General features: G+C 53.4%; 1 protein-coding gene across 12 annotated transcripts in view; it reads left to right on the forward strand.

Annotated features, from left to right (window-relative positions):
• Positions 1–13,044, forward strand: part of LOC108285860 (DAB2 interacting protein) — a 213,462-nt gene that overhangs the window by 159,313 nt on the left and 41,105 nt on the right. Inside the window, exon 1 of one of the 12 annotated variants that reach the window (XM_017503335.2) lies at positions 11,946–12,081. The exons of 10 other annotated variants lie outside the window; for them this stretch is intronic. The gene's annotated coding sequence lies outside the window, so the exon portion shown is untranslated. Of the gene's footprint in view, positions 1–11,945; positions 12,082–12,738; positions 12,826–13,044 lie in introns of those variants that run through there. One more of the 12 variants, XM_037729523.1, reaches the window with a different exon arrangement.

Here is a 13,044-nt window from a genome sequence, read left to right on the forward strand (position 1 = left end):
CTCCATATTGGTGGCCATTGCTTGGCAAGCTTGGCTCAGGAAGAGAGGAGCCAGTGAATGGAACCTATCACCCTCTTCTTTTTCACCCGTTTTCACCCCTGCTGCAGGAGTAGGCACCCTGGGCCAGTGTAGGTTCAGGCTCCATAACTGTGTGGTCACTACCTCCAGGGACCTAGGCTTTAGGTAATAGGCATTTACTGTCCAGCACCCATCTGTAGAGGAGGCTCGTCTGCAGCAGCCTTTCTGCTGATGAGGAAACTAAGGCTTAGAGAAACGAAGTGCTTGTTGGAGAGGCAGCCCTAGAATCAGACCCAACTGGTACCTTCCTAGCTCTGTGACTGGGAGCAAAGAACTTGACTGTCTTGCTCCTCTGATCCCACCTGTGTAAATGAGGCCGAATTTGACATACCTCACAGGGCTGCGCTGTCCTGATGAAGTTGGGTTGCAGTGTACATGCCAGCAGCCTGCCCAGGGTTAACCTTCCTGGCAATGAAAAGCGTGTACCTTGTGCCAGGCACAGAACTTGATGGGGACACAGATCTCAAGGATATGCTTGGACATCTTCCTGTCCAGATACCTTTCCTGATTCCCTACTCCCAAACTGGAAATGCTCCTGCAGTCTCTCTGGGTCTCCTGTTGGGCCCGGCCCTGCCCTGACACTTTTCACCACATCTTCTGGGCCCACAGCTTCCTACGTATATTTTTGTTTGGTCTTAATATCTGTATGCCGTCCCCTCTCCACTAAACTGCCAGTTTCCTGAGGACAGACCAGGTGTCTTGTTTACGTGTTTGGTTCCTGGTGTCACTCCCTTCCCAGCTGGTGGCCTTGGACTGGTTGTTTAACCCTGGTGGGCCTGCTTTCACATCTGTAAAATGAGAGCAGTGATCCCTCCCTCTGGCACATGTCATGATGAGGAGGTTAATGTCACACATGGCAACACTGTGCCAGATGGCTATACGGAACGGAGTCTAGAGAAACTTTGAGAGGAAACCAAAGCAGACGCTGCCCCTCTGCCCTCCTTGAAGCAGGGAATATCTAAGGGGGTGTGGCATTGTGGCTATAAATGCTGTCTTGTTGTAGAATTGCTGTCTGGTTACATGGAGAAGTGGGAACAGAGTGGTGGCCAATGGGCTTCTCCTCGTCTCCTCCAGCTTCTTGCTGCAGAGGCTTGGGCCTTCCCCAAGAATGGACTGCTCTGGCCTCACAGTAATCTCAGATTGTGCAGTGGGGCTGGGGCTGGGGCTGGGGCTGGCGCGGGCTGAGACCTACCCACAACACTGGACTCCAGGCACCTGGGTTACAGTACCTGGCATTAGTCTCTTCTTTTGGCAGTCATGGGGTCTAGGTGTAGAGCGGGATCTCCCTGCACTACCCCATGATATTATTGCTGGTCTCAGGGCTGGGAGTATTTAGGGAGGCTTGAATTCCCTGACCTTTCAGGAAGCGTGCATGTGAACTTAGGCATTGGACTTGATACAGACATGGTGTGGTGATGGCTGGGCCTTACTCTGGTGGGGTGGAGGCAGGATTTAGGATCTAAGCAGCAAGCAGCCTAGCCAGAGACACAGACACAGCTCTGGTGGGAGCCCGGCTAGTGGCACTAGACTCTCTGGGGTCAGGGCTGAAGGGACTGCCCAGGTTGAACCTGGCGTCCTATACAGTAGAACCAGCAGTCACAGTCTCATAAACTGTAACAGTCCTCTTTCCCTTGCCTCTTGGTAGCATTCAGCCCCTGGCACACTGTGCTGAGTGTTGCCCAGCACTTGGCACTGTGACAACCAAGAAAGAAAAATGCTGACCATGTCTCACTGCTTGTTCGAGTAGATTTACTCTATATTTTTTAGAGATGTCGCATGGGTGGGAATTTACTCCCACTAAATGTTTTGATGGAAACATTACATTTTTGGAGTGAACATGTGTCAACATCGCTGTGGGGAAAAGGTTCCAGGATTCTCTGCCAGGCGAAGCCATCGCCACAAGACACTGGTTGGGGCCTGGCAGGCGGAGGGGATGCGACCAGGCTGGTAGCAGGGCAGCAGTAGCCAGATGGGCGGGAGTCTGGCTGGCTTGTCTGGAGGGAGAAGGAGTCTGAGCTGGGCAAACTAAATAGATGGTGAGGAGGAAGGAAGTGGGGAGGCTGTGGGCTGACACATACATTAACCACCCACACAGCTCAAAACTAGGTGAGTGGGGAGCCTGAGGGGCAGGAACGGAGAGCAGAGGCTCTGAAATGTTGAACACTGGCAGCTCAGACCCGAGGGACAGGCTGGGGCCAGATTGTTGAGGGTCCTAGGATCCCAGCTCCCACCAGTAACTAGCTGTGTGAGCTTGGGCAACTTGTCCAACCTTTCTGTGCTTCTGCTTCATTTTTAGTAAAATATAGCATGGGTACCCACAGCTTATGGCTCTTTGGAGAATGAAAGGAGATAATGTCTGTAAAATACCTAGTGCTGGGTCTGGCACATAGCAGGTGCCAGGACACATTTGCTGCTTGTTGGTGACGATAATACCACACAGTATAGATGTGCTCACATAAATTAACAGCCGGTGCACTGAAACTACTTCCTGAGTTGGCCCTCAATCTAATACCAAGTTCGTTTTCTTGCCTTCGGCTAAGTACAGCTGTGGTCTCTTCAGAAGCCCTTGTCCATGAACAGCCAGACCCTGGGCTGACTTTGCCACAGGGTGTCCCTCTCTGGTCCTGTACCTGTTTGTGTCCTACAGACATATCCTGGGGCAGTTGGTGGGTTTTAGCAGCACCTTGCTTTAGAAAGAGGCTCTATCATCTGCTCAGCCTCTAGAAAGAAGAGAGTCATGGTCACCAGAAATGTCTCCTCTCCCAGGATGCGTACATCTCTCCCCACAGGGCTGTGCAGGCATTCCTTGGAGGTATTCCTTGACAGTGGTGGCCCAGACTCTCTTGTCACTCAAGGAAATGGGAAGCTTTTTGAGGGGAGAGGGTTTCAGAGTCCCCCAGAGAGCCTAGCCCAGTTGCTGAGGACATCTTCAGATTTGAAAGAAGACAAGACAGGAACGTCCTGAGCTCTAGGGAGAAGACAGCCTGTAGTGTATGTTTCTCCATCACTCATATATGGGGTCCCCTAGGCCCTGAGAACCAGAGATGGACAGACCCCAAGGAAGGCCTGGCCGGGCAGGCAGCAGTACCCGGGAGAAGGGGAGTCAGACCGGGAATTCAGGCAGAGAGAGGGAGCGATTGTGCACTTTCCTGTGCCCGGGGCCACTGGGAAGGCTTCCCTCAGGTGGGGGCAGTTGAGCTGGGCCTTGAAAGGAGAATGAAAATTAGAAATGGGGGCAGGAGGGGAGGCTAGTGGAAATAAGGTTGTGACTATGAGAAAGGCAGGACATGCATGGGGAAGAGTCAAAAAGGAGGCAGGCCTTGTGACTGCTGCCAGTGACAACCTCCAGGTGTAAAGGTGAGGAGTGTGCTGGGACAGGCTGGACCTACTGATAGGCGAGGCCCAAGGCTCTGGGCTTGCTCTGTGGCCACAGGAGATGCTGAAACCAGGAGGGACTGGATCAGGGCAGCCTCTGAAATTCGCCCAGCTGCATGTGGCCAGGAATGGTCACTGTGTACTCTGTACTTTTATGTGTTATTAAAGATGTTGCTGACAGGAGCCTGTAAGCCATTATGCAGACCTCTGAGCAGGGGCTAGGAGCAGTGAGCCACAGAGGATACTATGGCAGACAGCTGGCGAGGAAGGGAGACCCCCTGGAGATGGACATATTCTCACTCTCAGATGCAGGCTCGTTGCTTGTTAGCTCGTGACTCCCTCCTGTGAGAGCTGTCATGCGGAGGAAAAGGCCCTGCCATAGGGCCCTGTTTTCTTACAACAAGATACTATAACAGTGCGGATGAATCAACAGGGGATGATTTCTTGCCTGGGGGAAATCTAGGAAAGCTTCTGGGAGGAAGAAGTATTCAGATTGAGGAGGGAAACAAGAGGGGACAAGTAAAAGGTGCAGAAACAGTTGTCTAGGGGTGAGGCACACTTTCAGATATAGTTGGGTCAACTTGAGCAAATGACTTACCTATTCCAGACTTGATTTCATCTATAAAGTAGTCATAGTATCTGCCGTGCCTGTTTGTTGCCATGATTGTGAAATCAGTGGGAGCAGACCTGACTTGGAACGTGTACCCCAGAGGGAGGTGGTACTCAGAGGATGCACTCTGCTTTCCCCTTCTTTGTTGGCTTGGCTGCTCTGGAGCCAAAAGGGCTTCTCTGGCCCCAGGACCTCTCTCAGACTCTTATCTTCACCTTTCCCCTGCTAGGAAACTTTATTAAGACATTGGATAAACAGAGAGGAAAACTCTGAGGGAAAATTCAGAAGGAATGGGACAGAACACTGTAAGTGCACCTCTGGCTGGGAGCCTTTTAGGCAGTAGGGGGAGCCAGGTAGCCCTTTGGGCTTTGGAGGTGTGAATGGATGCAAACATGGGCAGACTGTGTGGTATTGGATTGCCTGTGTGCACAGCAGAGCTGAGCCTGGATCCTAGGACCAAGCAGGGGATGGAATGAGTCAGGGACCTTCCAGATTGGGAGCTGCTGCCGGGGTCACAGTAAAACCTCTTCCCAGTCCTGCAGTTGCCCCAGCCAGTCTCCTGCCTGCCTGTACACAGTAGGTGCCTGACAGCCTGCAGCTTAGTAGGAGCTCTGTATTGTTTGCTGAAGTCCTGGAGCAGGCTGCAACTGCCAAGGACTGACCTGGGGTCTGTGATGCCTTAAGGTGGAGGAAGAGGAGCCGGGCAGGACGTAGGCAGGACTCCAGGTGGTGGCTTTTGTTCTCCCACTGGCTTCTGTTCATCCATATTTACATTAGGACGCTGTGCAGCTTTGGGTTTCTGGCCTCTGCTGGATTAGCACCTCTAGCTGGTGTCTGTAAGGGAGGGAGGTGTGATGGTATGATACCTTGCATGTGGTAGAGACTCAGTAAGTGGATACCATTGCTGTGGCCTCTCTAGTGTGATAGGAAGAGTGGTGACCCCAGGCAAAAATACCTGGTTGGCTGGGTGTGCCCTTCCCTTAGGGGTTTTTGTTTCGGTGAGGGCCTGGTAAGTGACCCAAGGATGAATCTCCAGGCCAGCAGCTGGGTCAGGGGTTTGTCTCCCCCATGCTTCTGGGCTCACTTTTGAACCTGGGCAGCTCACACAGCTCACCTGTCTCCTCCCTCCCTGCACCCTCTGTCCTGCTGGACTAGCCGGATGCTTTCCAGAAAGGAAAACCGCCTCTGTAGAGCAGAAACCTGAACCCTGGGACTGCTGCCTGGGAACCCAGCGCCCTTCCCAGCTTAGGCTGTCTAGTCCCAAGTCAGGGTGGGGAATCGGGTTAGGTGATCCTGGTAGGCAAACTCCTGGTCTTGCCTGGACCTCAGTTGTGTTCACTTGGTAAAATGTTTGAATGGAAATGTGGGGAAGGGAAAGCGTTTGCCTTGGTTAGGTTAGGTCTCTGGGCTGCGCTGGTCTAAGCCCGAGAAACCTGGGGTGGGGCTGGTGGGGCCGAACTGGAATGCGCCGCGGGAGTCGGGCCGCGGGCGAGTGAGGGGCTGGCGGGGTCGGTGAGGACCCAGACTCGCACGAAGGTGGGGAAGAGGTTGTAAGGCAGAGGGCCCCGGACGCTGCCCGAAGAGCAGCGGCGGAAAGCGAGCGGGAAGTGGCCGCAGCTGGAAGCAGCTGGCGGCGGAATGTTACCGGCTGGCGGGCCTGGGAAGGGCGGGGCCTGCTGCTGTGGGGTGGGTGGGCGTGCCCAGAGGGCTGGGGGTGGGGCCGGCCACTTCCGGGCTGGAGAGGGTTTGGGGCGTGGCGCAGCCCTAGGTTAGTCCGGAATGCTCTGGGAGCGGCACTCGGGGGAGGTTACCTTGGCGCGTCCCCAAGTCCTTTGGTTACCCCGCACCTGCTTTCCACCGCTCTGGCTGACCTGGCTCAGACCAGCTTGAAAAATGCCTTCATTCATTCAGTACATCTGTCGGGTGCCAACTTTGTGCCGGGCTCTGGTTCGAGCTATGTTGGAATTACCAGGGCATGCCCTGTGTTCTCGTAGACTGGACATTTTCATGGTGGGTAAAAAACAGAAACAAACAAGATGACTTCAGGGCTGTTCCGTGAAGAAAATGAAGCTGGGTAGTAAGTTGGGAGGTGGAAGTTGCCCCTTTAGCTAGAGTGGTGAGGGAAGTCCTCTTCTGGGATGGGACTTTTGGTGTGAGACCAGAATGAGGAGGAACCAGCCATGTCTCCAGTCCCGGCATTACAGACCAGACGGAATGGCAAATGCCAAAGCCCAGAGGCGGGGCTTGGGGCTGGATATGACCTTGGGCGGAGTCAGCATTTTAAAGGAGGAGCCTGTAGGACGGCTCCTCCCTCTTTCCTGACCCAGAGCTCTGTGCTCCGGTCTGCACCCTGCCCAGAGGCCCTTCCTTGGAGGGAGACTTGCCGTGGCTGGAAGCGATATTTTGCTTTCAGGAGTCTTTCTCGTCTTCTTGGATTTGGTGGTTGTGCCTTGTGGTTACCTGTATGGAAGACTGTAATTTTCCACTTGTTTCCTGAAGGACACGGAAACCTTTAGACGTTGTCACCACGGTGTTTATTTAAGTCATTTTTGAAATTTCAGCTTGGAAGACACAGATTCAGCACGTGCTTTTCAGGAAGGGGAAGCCCTCCTAGGCTCACCTCTTAGATGCCGGCCCCAAGAGGCCTCCTGATCTGTCCAGGAGAGGTGCCTGGGTGAGCACCACCCTCAGGAATGGGCCTCTGTGGCCTTGGACTTCTCGGTGACAACTTCGGCAAGATCCTGGGCCGGGCCGGAGGGGCTGCTCACTGGAGACCAGGCCATCTTCGGAAGCCAGATCTGGCTCCAGGGCCTCCGGGGTTGCAAGTGCCCAGAACCAGGTCAGCAGAGAGGCCTGCGCCCCCACCACAAAGGTCTGTTTGAGGCTCTGTGGGAGGGAGGACAGAAGCCACAAGGAAACTTCCTCCCCTGTGGGTGGGTCTCTAGTCAATCATGGGGTCAGACAGGCTTTGGATGGGAGTGGATTGGGCTGGAGGGTGAGGAGCTATTTCTCCAAGGAGGCCTGGTTCCAGAACTCAGTCCTCAGTGGGCAGGGCTTGTTGGTGTGCTTTGAAGGTACAAGGCTTAAGGGACTGAATGGGGGATTCCCTCGGACTTGGGAGGAAGAGTGAAGTTGGGGGCTGGGGCTTGCTAAACTGGCTCCTCTTCCAGGGAAGCAAGCCCTGCCCTCCTGGACTTTCTAGCCTGGAGGTGGGAGGTGGGCTGGGGAGAAGCTTGAGGGCACAGCACAGAGACAGCCATGCAAGCAAGGTTGTGGGGACCCTGGAAGGTGGGCGTCCATTGGCGTGGCTGCTGACCTAGGCTCAGGGAACCATGAGGAGTGGGCCTTGACCCAATCTGCAGGGCTAATGAGGGACTTTAGCCAGAGGCTCCCAGCACAGGTGAGAGGGAAGCTGCCCGTGCTCCTGTGCCCTCCATCTCTCCCAGCCTTGCCTCTCTGAGATAGATTTAGTAATCCACATCTCTATCTCTCTCTCCCTCCCCCCCTGCCTCCCTCTCTCTCTCTCTCTCTCTCTCTCTCCCTTTCTCTGTTGCAGTTAGTATTGCAGGAGAGAAGCTTTACTCCTAAAAGTTTTATTGATCTAGGCACTAATAAAAAGTAAAGGCATTTTTTCTTCTTTCCTGTTAGAGCACAGAACATCGGAGCCCTAAAACACAAATTTGTTTTCTTCCTCCCTAGATCTGGGAGGGAGGTGTGGGTGGCCTTGTTCAGATCTAACTTCTTCAAGAAGCCTCCCTAACCTCTCAGGTCTGCATCACCCATCTGTTCCCCAGCAGTTAAACAAAGCTGACAGATGTGCCTCTGCCTGACCCCAGAAGGCTGGGGTGTCACAGAAGCTTTTCTTCCCACTTGAGGCCCCCAGGGGTAGGGAGAGACGCCAAGGGAGGCATTGAAGACCTGGCTTTTGATGTCATATGTCTCTGTCAGGGTTTAGGGTTTGGTTCTTTAGCTTCCCTGGTCTTTGTTTTTGCATCTTGATTTCCTCGGGACTTACTGAGCTCTTACACCACATCAGACCCTCTCTGAAGATACAGAAATGCAACATGTAGAGCTTGGCCACACAGAGCTTACCTTCTGACAGGAGAGGCAGATAAGAAATGAGTGGGGAAACAAAGTGATTCCCAATTGGGTGAAGTTCCCTATTGAAATGTGAGTCAGGGATTTCTGTCTGCTTTGTTCAATACCTGTCTTCCCTGTGCCTAAATAGTGCTTGGCACATAAGTTTGCACTTAAGTATTTGCTAGCTGCAAGAGCAAGATGCTGTGAAGCAAACAAGCCAAGTGTTTCACTAGGGAGTAATGGGGGCAGGGCAGGACCTTAGATGGAGCAGTCAGGGAAGGATTGAGTTGCAAAAGATGCCAGAAGCTCACCAATTTGCTGTTAGAGTGCACTGGAGCTAGGAGCAGCAAGTACAAAGTCCTTGAGCAGGAAACAAGAGACTTTGCTGTGTGTGGTGGGAGGTGTTGGGTATTGCTGGATGAGGTCAGGGAGTAGGTAGGTCACGCCTGCCAACGTCTTTCACTGGGAAGCAGTTCAGATTTATTCAATGTGGTCAGGAGTAATTTGACGGGCTTTAAGATGAGGAGTTCAGTAATCTGATTTGCATTTCTGAAGGGTCCCTCTGACTCCCAATGGCTGGGGAGGCTGCCTGGACAGCAGGCTGCCTGGGGAAGATGGAGAGGAGTAAACGGGGGTGAGGGATTTCAGAGCGGGTAGCAGCAGGATTTGTGTTGGATTGGATTCTAAAGGCCAGGGAAAGGAAGGGCTCCTGGCTTTGCTGCTGAGACTCCATGCTGGACATTTCAGATGTAAAGCTCCGTGAGGTGTCCCGGAGGCACTGTCAGGCCGGGATGGAAACGTGTGGGTCCAGAGCTCAGAGGAGGGGAGGGCTGGGGGTACACTTAGGAGTCGTGAGCATGCTGGAGGTATTTAGGGCTACGGGAGTGGATAGGACCACCAGAGGAAAGTGTTGTGCTAAGGAAGAGTGCCTCCGAAACAGCCCTGAGGACCTGGAGGAAAGGAGGTTAGGTGCCAGCAGCCTCTGAGGACAGAGGAAAGCTGGAGCAGGGTGGCTGGACTCAGGGGTGATAAGGTGCAGAAACTGGTTGGCTTTGGCAACATGGAGGCCTTTGGTGTCCTCAAGGGGACCCAGTGGGGTCAGAACAGACAGATATGTTGAGTGGGAAAAGGAGGCGAGGAGAAGGCGGCGGGGGCAGCAGTGGGCAGAGAAGTGCTTGAGGACCCAGCTGGCCAGGGAGCTGAGTAGGGGAGGGCCAGGGTAGGGGCCTGAATGTTCTCTGTCCACGGTGTGGGTTTACCAGCGGCTGACCCAGTGGATCTCAGCCTAGAGATTCTGATTCAGGAGCACGACGGGCCACCCACAGTGATCTTTCCCAGCTCTCTGAGCCCTCTCCATCCCCTCCCTGGATGGCTCGCTGACTGTCACGTTTTTGGACTCACGCTGAGTCTGCTGACCCTGTGTTCCCCACATCAACCCTTTTCCTTGCCTCAGTCTCTCTGGGTCCATGGCCCCTATATAAGAATGTCCTGGAGCCTGGCTTACCTCAAGGTTTTTTCCTAGAGCAGAGCTAGACTTCCTTTACACTAAAGGCATTTCTCTGGAAGGCTCCTTTATGTGTTTGGCTCTGGAGAAGTTTGAGATTTTGTATGCAATATTTTGGTGGCCAGGAGCTCTAACCCTCACCCCCAACAACCCTGCTCCAGGACTTTGCTGGCTCATCGGAGGGTTTTGAATGCATTTGGCTTGAGGGTGCAGGGTTGGCACAAAGTTGAAGGCAACCTAAGGTCTACTGAACCCCTGGTCGGTTCCAGAGTTTGTTGAATGAATGGCACTCAAATAATTTGAGTCTTTTGGGTTCCCAGTTGCTTTGTTAAATGCTTTTCCTGGTTAACCAGTTTTTACATCTGTTACCTGCAGGGGATAGTGTATTACCTCATTTTATACATGAGGAAACTGAGACTCAGGAAAGTGAAAGGACTTGCCCAGGGTTCCACAGTTGCTAAGTGACACGACCAGAATTGCAGCCTGGGCCTGCAAAACCCCCAAATCGGGCCTCCTCTCACTGACTGTCCCTGGGGGTGAGGTAGTAGGGGTGGGGTATAAGACACCCAGGTCTCCTACTGCCTCTCAGAAATAGTGGTCAGATGTTCTGCCAGGGCTCCAAGGCATTCCTCCTGCCTCCCAACCACCTGCTTCCTCTGATGCTCGACACCTCATCCTCTCCCTGCATGCACATCAGATACATTCTTCTCCAGGAAGATAGGATGAGGCAAGCCTTGAACCTTGTCAGGCCTTGGGGATGCTTGCGGCAAGCCTCCAGCATCTGGGGAGGCTGTTTCTGCAGCAGGCATGTAGGGTGGCCCTATGGCTGATGCAGAGCTCCCCATGGGTAGGATGAGCTCAGCCGGATCACATCCCATGACTGTGTCTGAGCAGTGGAAGACAAACTCAGAGAAGTCTGGGAGCAGGTCCCCACCCAGAGAGGCGAAGCCTTATGCTGCCTCCTGACAGCCTGTGTGGCTCTTGCTTCTCCCTTGCTCTGTCCCTCCTACCCAGAAGACTTTCTTAGCCTGGCCTGGGTGGCCAAGGCAGGCTATTTTCAGGCCTCAAAGGATTTCTCAGTGTTTCTCACCTTCTGTCTTTGTCTCCTTATGGGGCGGACCAGGCATCTGGGAGGTGGCAAAGGGGTAGTCCTGCCTCGAAATCACTGAGGGTCCTTTTATAGAAAAAAACAGGCTGAGAGAAAGAAATGACTCGGCCAGGGTCACTACCCAAGAGGCCAGTTTCCTGTTTGTGCCTCCAGCTATCTTGGGGCAGCTTCCTGTACCCCAGCTGAAGGCTAGCCTTTGTTACATGCTTACTCTCAGCCGGGCTTTGTTCTGTATCCTCTTGGCAATCCTATGACGTAAATACTATTATTATATCCATTTTATAGGAAGGGAATCTGAGAGAGGCTCAGACAGGTGACTTAACCTGTCCAAGACCACACAGCTTACAAGTGGCAGAGTCCAGGTTTGAACTTAGTCTGGCTTCAGAGGTCATCTTCTTTCCTATCAGGCGATACGTGCTGAAACTTATTTGACTTGCAGGCATCATAGAAACAAGAGTGAGGGTGCTAAATTCTTGAATGACTCAGCTCCTGCAGAGTTGGATCTGAAGATGCCTCCTGGCCTTGGCTTTTCTGACAGAAGATAACCACACTGGGCCAGGTGCAGTGACTCACACCTGCCCCAGCACTTTGGGAGGCCAAGGTGGGTGATCACCTGAGGTCAGGAGTTTGAAACCAGCCTGACCAACATGGTGAAACCTCATCTCTACTAAAAAAATACAAAATTAGCTAGGTGTCCTGGCACATGCTTGTAATCCCAGCTACTCGGAGGCTGAGGCAGGAGAATCACTTGAACCCAGGAGGCAGAGGTTGCGGTGAGCTGAGATCGTACCATTGCACTCCAGCCTGGGCAACAAGTGTGAAACTCCACCTCAGAAAAAGAAAAAAAAGAAGATAGCCACACAGCACCTACTGTGGGCCCAGGCACTACAGGTGCCAGAATGGCCCATGCTTCTCTGAGGATACTTTAGACCAGGTGCCGAGACCCAGTCAAGCCTCTCTTCCCTTCCTCTCCCCGTCCCACTCCTATTCCAGTAGCTAGTCAGGCCCTGCCCACCCTTGCCCAGGAGAAGCCCCATTCCTGTGGACAGCGGAAGGTCCTCAGCCAGCTTGCCTGAGTCCTGGCTTGGAAGGATGGTTGCCCCCTCTACCTCAGTTCCCTGCACCTGCTTCTCCCCCCATCCTCCCTCTGACTCCCCCGTTTTCTCTGCTTTCGCCCTCCCCTAGTGTTCCTCTGTCTCCTTTCGTGTTGTGTCAGAAGCCATGATTTCCAGTCCTCTCACCTGGAAGATGGAGGGAAAGATAGACCTGACCCTGCAGGATTCTGAGGCTCAAACTGAAAGCCTGGTGGTGGGACACCTGTGACAGGTGACTCCTCGTCTCACCCCCTTCTTTCTTCATGAAGGAGAAACACTGGAGGACGTGGAACAGCTGGGCCTTGTGCAGGGAGCAGGTGGGAGGAATACTGGCCATGACCAACCTCACGGGGTGGGTCCAGCTTTGCTGCTGGCTTGTGTCAAGTCCTGGCGAGCTGGGGAGCCCCTGCGGCCTCAGCTTCCTCATCCGAAAAATGGGGCAATGGTAATGCCTGTCTGTGGAGTGGTGAGGAGTAAATGAGACCGGGCCATAAAGTACCCAGTGTTGTGCCCAGCACATAGTGCCCAAAGAGGGCCACCATCCATTCTTTTATTCTTGAGATTTAGCTTCCTTGTTTGATTTTTGAGCTTTTTTGGGACCTTCATGGAATTTGAAGTTTTACTATTGTTCATTGTGTCTAAAATCTTCCTCAGAAGCCCAGGGCCTCTAACCTGATCATGAGTTTTGGAGTTTTGTTTTTTTTGCTTTCCCGTTTCCTGTACAAGAAAAAGGAACCTGTACCTTTAAGACCCAGCAGGCCCAAGTAGGACACTGGCCCTTTAAAAGCACATTACAGAGAGTTGGAACATAGCCTTTGTTGAACTAACCATGATTAGTCCCAGCGGACAGGGTTGGAGTGGCGTGTCTGGGAGCAAAGCGGGCCTGGGCTGGCCAGGGACAGCAGGGAGCAGCGGACAGCGGGAAGGCTGGCCCGGCCACTCGGCTTCCCAAGCCCAGTGGCCATGCTGAGGGATGGTGAGTGGCCTGAGTGCAGCTTAGAACAAGGGAGGCTGGGAAAGCCAGGAGGGAGGCAGCCTTAGGGTCCAGGGGGACCTGAATGAGCTGGGTGGCAGCAGACACCCTCAGTGAGCAACTGTCACAGGAGCCAGTCCCCAGAGGGACTCCAGAATACCCTGGGATGCCGTCTCTGCCCCTCTGTGCAGATGTGGAAGCAGTTAGGATGGCCCTGCCAAA

The sequence above is a fragment of the Cebus imitator genome, unplaced genomic scaffold (genome assembly GCF_001604975.1).
Source record: "Cebus imitator isolate Cc_AM_T3 unplaced genomic scaffold, Cebus_imitator-1.0 Scaffold309, whole genome shotgun sequence".
Classification (NCBI taxonomy): Eukaryota; Metazoa; Chordata; class Mammalia; order Primates; family Cebidae; genus Cebus; species Cebus imitator.